Source organism: Rattus rattus, chromosome X (genome assembly GCF_011064425.1).
Source record: "Rattus rattus isolate New Zealand chromosome X, Rrattus_CSIRO_v1, whole genome shotgun sequence".
Lineage (NCBI taxonomy): Eukaryota > Metazoa > Chordata > Mammalia > Rodentia > Muridae > Rattus > Rattus rattus.
The window spans coordinates 23,265,949-23,279,512 of record NC_046172.1 but is presented as its reverse complement, the minus strand read 5'-3'; the positions used below and the strand labels follow the sequence as shown (position 1 = coordinate 23,279,512).

Genomic DNA, 13,564 nt, shown 5'->3' with positions numbered 1-13,564 from the left:
AATTGTTCTTTTTTATTTCACCCTTTTACTTAAGAGTATTTTTTTTTGAGACAAGGTCCATGAATCCAAGCTGCTGTCAAACCAATATAAAGTTGAGATTGACTTTGAATTTCTGATTTTCCTGTCTCCTTTACCCCCACGACTGGAATGACAGTATAGCACTAACACATACTGTTTGTTTGATGCTGAAGATTGAACCCATGCCTTCATGCACATAAGGCAAATAATCTCCCAATGGAGCCATCTGTATAGCTATAGGAGCCCATTTCATAAATCCCTAGCTACCTCTTGTTCTGCCTCCCAAGTTCCTGAATATACCTGATTTCTGTAGAGAATAAAGTTTAGGTTCAAGCTGAGTTCTCTGCTATACTTAGAAAGAATAGTCCAAATTGTGTTTTTCTTCCTTTTCATTCTTCATAATATAGTGCAAAGTTATCAAATGAGTGGCATCTTCTTCAATTTAAATTTAATAATCAGAAGAAATTCTGGGACACAATAGATAGTCAAGGAGTATTTGTTTCATGAATGAGAGGTTTTATTTTTAAGGAAACCTTCATTTTGAGAACAAGACTGAATCTTTTTTTTTCTGCTATGCCAATCAAGGTCAATTTCCATCTTTATTTGGAACATCATTCCTTTTGGGGTTGGTGTTAGGTGTCTGAGTAGGGGTAGGGCTCAAGTTGGTATAGCTGAAAAGCTAAGAACTGAACAGCTCCTAGGCCATGGAATTATTGTTTTTAGGAAAATAAGTTAACCTTTCTGATCACTCTTTTTTACTATATAAGGGGGGGGTCATCTATGCTAAGATTGTGTGAGGCCTAGAAGAGATACAAGTATTTGCTGTTAAATCTTCACACAATATTTATGCAACAAATAGTGGTCTATAAAAATACTATTGATGGCGCTGGAGGAATGGCTCAGTGGTTAAGAATTTGATTCCCCAGCACCGACATGCAGCAACTCGCAACCACTTTCAACTCCAGGTCTAGGGGATCTGATTCCCTCTTTTGGTCTCTTTGGGCAGCTGTACACACATAGAACACCCACTCATACACATCCAAAAGTAAAAATGATTTAAAGAAGCTTTAAAAAATATGACTGATGTTTCTAGAGAAGGAGAAAGAATCCTAAGTTATTGAGCATCATTGAAGTTTGTCACTGATGTCCCTGACTATAAAGCTTAGAAACCATTGAGTACCAAGAGTCATGTGAAGGCAGTAAAGATTGTTTGTAAATTGTGCATACATTTTCTATGTATTCAGATAGAGATAAGGCCATTTTGGCAAATAGTTTGTAGGCCAATGAATATAAGAATTTACTTTGAGTTGTCTATATTTATACTAAGTCATTAAAATCTATCCATGTTTTGGGAGCAGAGGTTATTCAGTTGTTTTCTCTTTTTCTCTAATCCCTTTGTTTTGAGACAGGATCCCATGTTGCCTTTGCTGACCTCTAGCTGAATAAGTAGTTGAGGATGGCCTTAAATCTTAAACTTCTGACCCTCTGACCCTTTTGCCTCCTCTTCTGGCCTGCTGAGGTCACAGAATTCCCTCCCCCCTCTCATCCTCCCTTTCTTCCTTCTCCTTTCTCTGTTGTACTAAGGACCAAGCCCGGGGCTCCATGTATGCTGAGCCACAGCCCTAGGCCCTGTTTAACTTTTGCAATCCCTATTCCATTTGTGTGAACAAATTGTCCAGAGTTTAATGAATCTACAGGCAATGATTGCAAGAAGGAATGCAATTCCCCAACTGCTACTTTGCCTGTTGATTGTAAATGAAGAAATCAAAGTTACAGGGAAATTATTGTCTAGGAGACATAACACTTCGGGAGTTGTACTACATAAGAACTGCTCAGCAATAAAACTTGTGTTTTAAGCCAATTATGCCATATTTGACTGTCAGTGTATTATTTATTAAGTTAAAATAACCAAGAGGATCTAAGTTCTTATTATATGAGATTGATGTCATAATTCAGCAACTTTTCTAGGTTGCTAGTTTCTTACAGAATTATAGAATTAGGTACCTACTCTTTATTTTCTCCTAGACACATGTAGACCATGCTGGTCTTAAACTTACTGTGTGGCCAAAGATGACCTTGAACTCCTGATCTTCTGGCCTCTACATCCCATGTACTTGGATTCTAGGAGTACACCAGGCAAGCGTAAGCAGCTGCCAAGTCCTACTGAAGGTAGAGAAATACTGTTTGAACCAAATTTTGTTTTCTTATTGAGATAAACACTAGAATTAAAATCTACTTATTACTTATGATCATAAGGAACTTTTCGGGACACCACAGTGAAAGAGATGAGATAACCCTCCTAGTGGCAAACAACTAGAATCTCTGGGTAATATGTAATTAGCATCAACTCATATATTCATTGAGTTTATAAGAAAGTAAAGAATATCTGTAGAGGACAAAAATAAAGAGCAACTGAGTGGGGGGTCTGTCGGTAGAGTGCTTGCCTAACATTCAGGATTCCTGGGTTTGATCTTCACTACCACATAATCCAACTGACACACACTTGTACTCTCAACATTGAGGAGGAAAGCAGGTGGATCAGAAGTTCAAGGTCATCATTAACTACTGACTGAGTTTGAAGCCCATCTGGAATGACGAGAGATCCAAAAACTTCCAGTCTAGCAAACCCCAATTATAGAAATGATCCTTGAAATTATTATTGTTATTATTATTATTATTATTATTATTATTATTATAAACAAATTGAGACTTGGGATGCTTTTGGGAAGCTATGAGATGGTGAGATGATAAGAAAATTTGCTTTTGTCTCTTATGGGTAAATAGATTCTCTTGGAAACTTGTAAGTATGGACATGCCTTTTTATATTTTGGATCTTGAATTTATTTATTTTTATTCTTTAACGTGTGTGTGTGTGTGTGTGTGTGTGTGTGTGTGTGTGTGTGTGTGTGTAGGAGTATGTGCATGTGTGAGTGCAGGTGCCCTTGAATGCCAGAAGACACTGGATTCTCTGGAACTTGAGTTGCAGGTGGTTTTGAGCTGTCTGATATAAGTATTATAATTTAAGTCAGGTCCTCTGGTAAAGCAACAAGTGATCCTAACCTCTGACAACCTTTCCAGCCCTGGATTGTAGGGGTAGTTCTGATGCTTTGATTGGGAATCTGTATGTGAACGCTGAATGTCCTGTTCCCCAATTGGTTCTTGATCCATCAAAAAAGATGTTAGCGGCTAATGGCTGGGTGGAAGAGGTTGGACTTCCAGAGTCCGGCAGAAGGAGGAAAGAGATTTACCATGCTTTGGAGGGAGAGAGAGCCACTAGCTGTGTGAGATCTCGGGTGGAGTGGCCATTGGCTGCTTCTTTGACTGGGCCTGGGCAAACAGGTGAAAGATTAGAAATGCAACTAAGTTGTGGACAAATTTAAGGTGGTGAGCAAGGAGAAATTAACTAATTGAGGGGCAGATTTAGAGGTGTTGACCTAGAACTAAAGGTAACTGAACAACAAAGCTGAGGGAAGAATTAGAAGTGTTGAGCTGGGAGTGAAAGTAAGGGCAAAATATATTAAAAATAAACACACAGAGCGACAGCGATGCAAGATGTCAGCCACCACAGGCTCGGGAGTAAAAGTCCCTCAAAATTTCTGACTGTTGGAAGAGCTGGAAGAAGGCCAGAAAGGAGTAGGCGACGGCACAGTTAGCTGGGGTCTGGAGGACGATGAGGACATGACACTCACAAGATGGACAGGCATGATAATTGGGCCTCCACGAACAATTTATGAAAACCGAATATACAGCCTTAAGATAGAGTGTGAGCCTAAGTATCCAGTAGCACCCCTGTCTGTGAGATTTGTAACAAGAGTCAATATGAGCGGCGTGAGCAGTTCCAATGGAATGGTGGATCCATGAGCCACGGCACTGCTGGCAAAATGGCAGAATTCCCACAGCATCGAAGTCATCCTGCAGGTACTGAGGCGCTTGATGATGTCAAAAGAGAACATGAAGCTGTCACAGCCACCAGAAGGACAGTGTTACAGCAATTAGTCACCAAGGCCCCAGCTTCCCTTCCCTATTCAACCCAAGTCTTCATTTTCCACAGTAGTGAATTTTCTAGATCCATCTGTAGATCTCAAAGTACTGGAGAGGGAAGCCCCACTCAGACTTCATCCTGAGACACTGCTCTGATACTAACTTCTTGTCCATTTGAAATACCTAAGTTGTGCTGTGTAACATCATCTGTCGAGTGTAACCGCTGTCTGCCTGGTTGAACTTCTGGGATCAAGAAGGTGTGTTGACAGCTGAGGAATGCCGAATGGCTGAGAAACACCTAAAGAAATGTTCAAAATCTTTAGTCATAAGGGAAATGCAAATCAAAACAACCCTGAGATTTTACCTCACACCAGTGAGAATGGCTAAGATCAAAAACTCAGGTGACAGCAGATGCTGGCGAGGATGTGGAGAAAGAGGAACACTCCCCCATTGTTGGTGGGATTGCAGACTGGTACAACCATTCTGGAAATCAGTCTGGAGGTTCCTCAGAAAATTGGACATTGAACTGCCTGAGGATCCAGCTATACCTCTCTTGGGCATATACCCAAAAGATGCCCCAACATATAAAAAAAAAAAAAAGACACGTGCTCCACTATGTTCATAGCAGCCTTATTTATAATAGCCAGAAGCTGGAAAGAACCCAGATGCCCTTCAACAGAGGAATGGATACAGAAAAATGTGGTACATCTACACAATGGAATGGTTACCAGCTATCAAAAACAATGACTTTATGAAATTCATAGGCAAATGGTTGAACTGGAAAATATCATCCTGAGTGAGGGTAACCTAATCACAGAAAACACACATGGTATGCACTCATTGATAAGTGGCTATTAGCCCAAATGCTTGAATTACCCCCAGATGCATAGAACACATGAAACTCAAGATGGATGATCAAAATGTGAATGCTTCACTCCTTCTTTAAAAGGGGAACAAGAATACCCTTGGCAGGGAATAGAGAGGCAAAGATTAAAACAGAGACAGAAGGAACACCCATTCAGATCCTGCCCCACATGTGGCCCATACATATACAACCACCCAATTAGACAAGATGGATGAAGCAAAGAAGTGCAGGCAGACAGGAGCCGGATGTAGATCTCTCCTGAGAGACACAGTCAGAATACAGCAAATACAGAGGCGAATGCCAGCAGCAAACCACTGAACTGAGAATAGGACCCCAAGAAGGAATCAGAGAAAGAACTGAAGAGCTTGAAGGGGCTCGAGACCCCATATGAACAACAATGCCAAGCAACCAGAGCTTCCAGGGACTAAGCCACTACCTAAAGACTATACATGGACTGACCCTGGACTCTGACCTCATAGGTAGCAATGAATATCCTAGTAAGAGCACCAGTGGAAGGGGAAGCCCTTGGTCCTGCTAAGACTGAACCCCCAGTGAATGTGATTGTTGGGGGGAGGGCGGTAATGGGGGGAGGGTTGGGAGGGGAACACCCATAAGGAAGGGGGGGAGGGAAGGGGATGTTTGCCCGGAAACCGGGAAAGGGAATAACACTCGAAATGTATATAAGAAATACTCAAATTAATAAAAAAAAAAAAAAAAAAAAGAATAGATGGGGAGGTTTCAGGTAGCAGCCGTGGGACTGACCACCGCTGGGCTTGGGGCGCTTTGGCTTCACTCCTGCTTTCTTAAGTCTTAAATGATTGCCCCATCCAACCCATGGTCCCCACTCTTCCCTTGGCCAAAGCTTAGATTGTAACCTGCCCTCCTTCTGAAATTGGCCGTGGGTGAGGAATTCAGGGCTTCCCGTCTCCCCACCTTTATCAAGGGGTGCTGATTTCCCCCTCCTCAAGTCCCTTGTTGCCCATCATCACCCAACACTTGCTGTGGCCAGAAGCCACCAGATGGAAATTGGAAGAGCCTGGCCTCCCCTCACTTAGCCCGACCACACTGGCTCACCTACCACCAGCCTGGGAAGGGAGCTGGGGTCCTCGGCCCCACAACCATCAGCCCCTGAGCTTTGAGCTCAGATGGGGCAGCGCTCAGGTCCTGGAGATATATGCCTAGGGAAAGGCCAGGCGAGGTCCTCGGTGCACATAGTTCTGAGTTGGTTCCTTTTCCCATAGTTGCTTTTTGCACACATGAAGAGGTCTGAACAGGGCTCTCTGTCACCCTGACCACCCATCAGGTCTGGTGTGGAGCCTGACAGCTGGAACACAAGGCCCCAACCCTGCAAACTCAGTGTTGCTCCCTCAGACCCTCGGGCAGGGACCCAGAGGAAGCTCTGTATCACCACATTCGAGATCGTTTGCAGATCGGTGGGCCTGGCTCCTGGCTCATTGCCACGCTCCCCACTCTGTTCAGGACCACTAAATGTTGAAATGTGGATGCATACTGAAATAAAGGCAATTCGTTGTGTTGCAAACACACACACACACACACACACACACACACGTTTCATCCGCAGATCCCAGGGTAGTTCCTGGGTAGTATGCGAGTATGTCTAGCTGAAAACAGGGAGCCATGTAGCAAAATCTACACGCTACATTGGATCTTGAATTTACATTGCTTGCATGAAAAGAAAAATCACCAACTCAAGACAAGATGGTCTAGATTGATTTTCTGGGCTCACTGACAAGTACTTTCTGGAGGACTATACGTTCAACATAAGCAACATGTTATTCTCATGGATAATAAAAAAAACCTCAATGACCATTAGCTAATAAGTCAAAACACTAATCAGTAGCAATGCATATAGAGGAAGAATTAGTAAATACCATTAACACCAAAGTCATATGCTAAGAACTTCAGGCTGCAGAATCATTGGATAAATATCATGCTAGTCACTTTCATGTTGTCACAATGAAATATCAGATAGAAGCAATTTAAAGCAAGAAAGATTCATTTTGGCTCACAGTCTCAGAGGGTTCAGTCCATTGTGGTGATGGAGGCAAGTAGGAATAGCACAGTTTAAGTCATGGGGGCAAAGAATTAGAGAAAGAGGAATGCATTTACTTGGGGTGTTCTTTTTTGTTTTTTATTCTATCTGGGCACCTGGATCATAGAATGGTAATGCCCACATTCGGGGTCTGCCTTCCTCCCTCAGTTTACCCTCTCCGTAAATTCACAGACATAGCAATCTCCTCAGTGATTCTAAGTCCCATCAAGTTGGCAGTGAACATTTTTAGCTAGCTATCATAACTGTTATAAAACAAATATTTAAAAAATAACCAAAGGCATAAAGAAGTAAATAAAATGCAAGAGAAGAAATCCTTGTATGAAATAACTGATAGTATCTCCCTTACTCCTCAGACATACTAGGCTTGGATAGACCTCAATGGTAGAATGTTGCCCTATCACATGTAAGGTCCTGGGTTCAATGCTGAGCTCTGCAATAAAAAAGCCATATAGAACTGTAATTCAAATATACACTTGTGACAGTCTATCCAGTTTATGTGATGCTGTGGCTCAAACCCAGGGCCTCTTTATGCTAGGTTAAACACTCTCCCAGCTGCATCCTCAGCCCTCAATGAACTTATCAGCATTATATAGTGCTCAAGCTATAGTTATCTAGAATATGTATCAGAATAAAGTTTTCTATAAAGTGACATGGAGACCTGGAAAGGGTAGAAAATTTAATGAGAAAGTGGCATGGAGACCTGGAAAGGGTTCAAAATTTAATGAGAACTTGTAAAATACATATGCAGACTAAGTTCTAAAAAACAAACTTGCTGAGTGGATCAGAATGGCAAGAGGCCATATTTGAAAAGAAAAGATAATGGTTAGATCATTTTCCAAATCAATGAAGTCATGGTAAAACAATAAAGATAGCTACCCACAACAGGACACATAGTAGTCAAAAAAATGACAAATCAAACAAAAGCTACTGGAGGGAACAAAGGAGGGGAAATACAGGTTACTTGAAACAAACACAGCTGGAGACAAAAACAAAAATCCAGTGAGATTGGTTCAACTGAGGTAAGATTGAACATTCCAGAAATGTATATGTGAATTAGTATGCTAACACAGGAGCGACTTTAGGGAGACTGGAAGCATCTCAGGTTCTTTTGTGTTATCAGCCAGTTCTGAAAGTGTGTGTGGCTGTTCATGTAGGAATGAGAGAATGGACACGCTGCAGAAAATGAACAAATTGTGATTGTGCTCTCAGAGAGGTGGGATTCAAAATTACTAACATGGTAGAGTAAGTTTATCCATGCAGCCATTTTCTAAAGCCCCCTGGAGACATTAGAAATCTCAAATAATACTGAAATGAATATGTGTGTATATATGTAAATAATTTACCCTATACCTCTAAGCCTATGAAAAAAAATTAATTGACAAATTAGGCACAGTAAGAGATAACTAATAATAAAAATAGAATAATAAAAACACAATTATACTGCACAGTATGCCATAATAAAAGTTATGTTGATGTGATTTCTCTAATATGCTATTTTACTTTCTTTTTTTTTTTTTTTGATGCATGGTCCTGGCTGGCCTGGACTCACTCTGTAGACCAGGCTGGCCTTGAACTCATAAAGATCCACCTACCTCTGCCTCCTAATTACTGGGATTAAAGGTGTATGCCACCACACTTGGCTGATACTCTTTTTAAAAAGATTTATTTTATTATTTTAAATTGTGTATACTATGTCTGCATCTGTATGGGAGTCTATGCCAGAAGAGGCCATTAGATTGCCTGGAGCTGGACTTTGTTATGGGTGGTAGTAAGTCCCTTGATGTGAGTGCTGAGAGCTGAACTTGGGTTCTCTGGATAAGCAGCAAGGGTTCTTAACTACAGAGTCATTTCTCCTGGCCCATTATTACTACTCTAGTGAAATGCCTGTGTGAGATGAAATAAGGTGAATGCATTTGCATTTTGATGTACTGTTAAGCTGCTTTGTCCCTTCTTCAAATCATAAGCACTTAATATGGTGACAATGGCTTTGACAACCAAGATAGTTGTAAAATGACTAATGGACTAGTACTGTCCATGGTGTGAATACACTGGGAAGGGGGATTATTTTTGGCCCAAATAGAATGCTGCACTAATTACTTTTGTCTCTCTCAAGGGCTGGCCATGCAAACCTTGATGATCTGAATGCTGTTCCTTAGAATCTCTGAATATGGTGGCACACATCTGTAATCCTAGCACTCTGATCACAAGATAGGGGCAGAGAGACAGGAGAATCATTTGGAAGCTCATGGGGCAATTAGTCTACAGTGCAGTGCACAGCAGAAACAAGGGGAGAGGCCCTACCTCAAACCAAGGTGGAAGGACAGAACCTGCTCCTGAAAGTTGTCCTCTGATGTTCACATGTGGACTATCCTCTGCATGCACACGTATCTTTCACTCTCTCTCTCCCTCTTTCCTCTCTTCTCTCTCCTCTCTTTCCCCTCCTCCCTCTCCTCTCCCTGCTGTGTCTTTTTTTTTTCTTTTTTTTCAGAGCTGGGAACCGAACCCAGGGCCTTGATCTTGCTAGGCAAGCGCTCTACCACTGAGCTAAATCCCCAACCCCTCTCCCTCTCCTCTCTAACACACACACACACACCACCACCACCACCACCACCAATAATAATAAAATGAAAAAGAAAGGAAAAAAGTAAGTTGAATATTGAACACAATATTAAGGAAGTTGAATTATCTATTTCTTCCTTATTTTTGTCTGTTTTTGGGTTTATATATTTTGTAACTCTGAATTATGCACATGTATTTATAATGATCATATCTTTCTTTTTTGCATTTTATTGGATATTTTATGTATTTACATTTCAAATGTTATCCCCTTTCCCAGTTCCCCCTCTCCTATTACCCTTCCCCCTGCTTCTATGAGGATGCTCCCCCTTCCACCTTACCACCTGGCATTCCCCTACACTGGGGAAACGAGCCTTCACAGGACCAAGGGCCTCTCCTATTGATGTCATTCTCTGCTATATATGTGGCTAGAGTCATGTGTCACTCAATACATACTCTTTGGTTGGTGGTTTAGTCCCTGGGAGCTCTGGGGGTGTGTGGTTGGTTGATATTGTTGTTCTTCCTATGGGGTTGCAAACCTCTTCAGTTCCTTCTGTCCTTTCTCTAACTCCTCCTTTGGGGTTCCCATGCTCAGTGTGATGGTTAGCTGCAAGCATCCTCATCTGTATCAGTAAGTCTCTGGCAGAGCCTCTCAGAAATCACCCATACCAGGTTGTACCACATACCAGATGTACCACATTTTCTGAATCCATTCCTCTGTTGAAGCCCTGGGATCTTTCCAGCTTCTGGCTATTATAAATAAGGCTGCTATGAACATAGTGGAGCATGTGTCCTTGTTATATGTTGGAGCATCTCATGGGTATATGCCCAAGAGAGGTATAGCTGGATCCTCAGGTAGTGCAATGTCCAATTTTCTGAGGAACCTCCAGACTGGTTTCCAGAACGGTTGTACCAGTCTGCAATCCCACCAACAATAGAGGAGTGTTCTCTTTCTCCACATCCTCACCATCAGCTGCTGTCACCTGAGTTTTTGATCTTACCCAATATCTTTCTAATTAATAAATGCTTCAACATAAAAATACAAAAGCAAATTAAGGAAGGAGGATTTATTTTGGCATATGGTGGGGAAGGTATGGCAGCGGGAGCTCAAGTCAGCTGGTCACATCAGAAGCAGAGGGAGGAACGTTCTGGCACTCAACTCAGTTTCCCTTTTTCACTCAGTTCAGCCTAGAGGATGGTCCCACTCACTTTCATAGTGGGTGTTCCCTCTTCAGTTGAGCCTTTCTGGAAACCACTTCACAGATACATTCAGAGGTGTGTTTCCATGATAATTTCAAATCTAGTCATGATGGCAGTGAAGACGAGCATCACGGATGGAGTGCTATAGTGTATGAGTCTGTTAGGCTCCACACCATGATATGACAATTCAAGTCTTTTCTTTTGTTTTTACTTCTTTAGTCTTCCATTTAAATTTCCAGCCAATGGTTGATTGTGGGTAACTGAAGCCTTGCTCAGATAGCTAACTGAGGACTACCACAATCATTTTTGCTACCCTGTGGGAAATGATGGCTCACAGTCTGGAAAACTAGATGGGTATTTCCTTATTGGGTGGCAGCATTACCAGTTGGAGTGGTATCTCCCATTTGAGAAACGAACCTTCTATGATTGGTAGGACACAGACGAGAAAGATGGATGTGGGTGCTTGGGAGTTGTGGTGTCTTTTATCTTTTTTGAGGTTAGTAGGCAGTCTACAGAATTGTAATCGGTGTTTCAGACCAGTGAGCTTTGAGTCACAGTTATTCATCTACTTGTTGGCATGGGGATGGTTTTACATTTATCAACATTTTTGGAGATCTTTCCATAAACACAGTTGTTCTGTGGGACTCATGAATCCCATAAGAGCATGCCATTTAGAACACCTAAACAGTGGCAAAGAGGTTATAGGTCAGGAGACAACACGCAGGCTTAATCACAGAGACCCCAGAGATTTCCTAAAGATGATTTAACCCAATAGACTTCATTGACTTAGTTTAGTGCTCTCTCTCTCTCTCTCTCTCTCTCTCTCTCTCTCTCTCTCTCTCTCTCTCTCTCTATCTCTCCCTCCCTCTCTCTCTCTCTCTCTCTCTCTCTCTCTCTCTCTCTCTCTCTCTCTCTCTCTCTCCTGACAGCTTGACATAAACCTCACTACCAAATCCTTTGTTTTTCTACAGAAGATTAAAATTCTCTCAGGGAGCAAAAATGCCCATTAACCAAGATGAATTAGAAGTTGAGCGTAAGTGTGACTCCATTTGGTGTTAGCTTTCCAGGGGAGGTGTCTGCGAAAAATTGTCTGCAAAATTAATTTATGGAAAGGGATAAATTTCTCTCAGCCGACTGTGTTTTCAGAGCTAAGACTTTGGAAAGTGAGATCATGATTCTGCTTGTGCTCTGTACAAGACATTCTGCTTTCAGACTGGCAATGAGCAGTAGTGGTTCTTATCTCGTGTCACAAAATTGACTGTTTCATATGGTGGAATGGATTTAGATCTCAGCTCTCTAAGTCTTATTCTTTAACATGGAATTGGCTGCTCCTTCAGTTTTCTACCAGCTGAGCAATTATTTATGTTGGCAAGCCATCACAGTTTAGCTAAGTGCCAAGATGCAAGCTATAAGGTGAGACACACAAAAGAACATTTGACTGAGAACTGCAACCCTTGGCTTCTAGACCCAGGTTGGCCATCAGGTAACTGTGGATCTTTGTGTTTCAGGGAGAATGAACTTGACCTGCTGCATGTAGTACACGTACTTTCCTAATCTGCCTGGGCTCTACTGACTTAATTTAGCACACGATTCCCAAGTCCACAAAGTATTTTATGTAGCAAATCACTGTCAGGCTAGAGATGTGGCCCAGCAATTAAGAGCACTCAGTACTCTTTAACAGGACCCAGGTTCTATTCCTAGCATCTATATGGAGGCTTGTAACAGTCTGTATCTCTGGTTCCAGAAGATCTGAGGCCCTTTCCAGCCCCCATGGTTACCACCTGCACTCATGTATACACAGTTACATATCATCACATACAAAAACATATAGAATCACTACATGCATGCTCTGCAGTGGTGCTAGTGGCAACGAACACCACCCAAACCTCTGACTCAGCCTTTCCAAATGACAATTTCCTTCTAGCTTGTGAAGAGAAACCAAATAGTGGTAGGGAATTGCACATCAACATAGTGCATTTGAATGCTCATTTCTTGGAACGCTTTTGGTCTCAAATGCCACAGCTACAAAATGTTCTCACTGCCTTCCTGTTGCTGTTCTAGACATCATGACTGAAGACAGCCTGGGAAAGGAAAGGGTTTGTTTCAGCTTACACTTCTAAGGCATAGTCAGTCCATCACTGGGAGAAATCAGGGCAGGAACTCAAGAGGGAACTGCAGCAGAAACCATGGGGGAGCACTGCTTACTGCCTTGCTCTCTGGCTCATGCTCAGCCAGCTTTCTCACACAACCTTGGCCCACCAGCCAAGAAATGATGCCTGTCATAGTGGTCCCTCTATCAGTTATCAATCAAAGTAATTTCTCTGAGACATGGACACAGGTCAAGTTAATCCAAGGAAATTTCTTAATTGAGGTTCCTTCTTACCAGGTGACTCTTGGTTGTGGCAAGTTGACAATAAAAACTACTCAGTGTAAGGGTTCAGTGATTGATTACAAACATTTGCTGCTCTTCCAGATGACATGGGTTTAATTTCCCGAACCCACATGGCCTTTCACAACTCCCTATAACTCTAATTCAGGGAGATTCAATGCTCTCTTCTGGCTTCTGTGGGCACATATGTGCTGCATATACATGTAGGCAGAAATTTTCTCAACCTACTTTTAATAAGGGTTCAACTTCTCCTCTAGCCCACCACCCAGCAGGTAGTGGAAGAGAAAAGTTAGTAGGATATGGGGGAAGTGGACCTGTTCAGCAATAGTTCTTTGGGGTTAAGCTCAATCTTCTTTCTCAGCAGTTCAGTCCTGTAGCAAACACCATACACGACTCACCAGCAGCTGTAGACCATTCCTCTAGGCAGGCAGACACCAGACATGAACTGGCAGCTACAGTCCAGTCCTTTCAGTAAGCAGAT

At 42.1% G+C, this 13,564-nt stretch overlaps 1 pseudogene; it reads left to right on the top strand.

The window, feature by feature from the left end:
- Positions 1–3,570: 3,570 nt before the first annotated feature.
- LOC116888686 lies at positions 3,571–4,014 on the top strand (annotated as a pseudogene).
- The last annotated feature ends 9,550 nt before the right edge of the window (positions 4,015–13,564 follow it).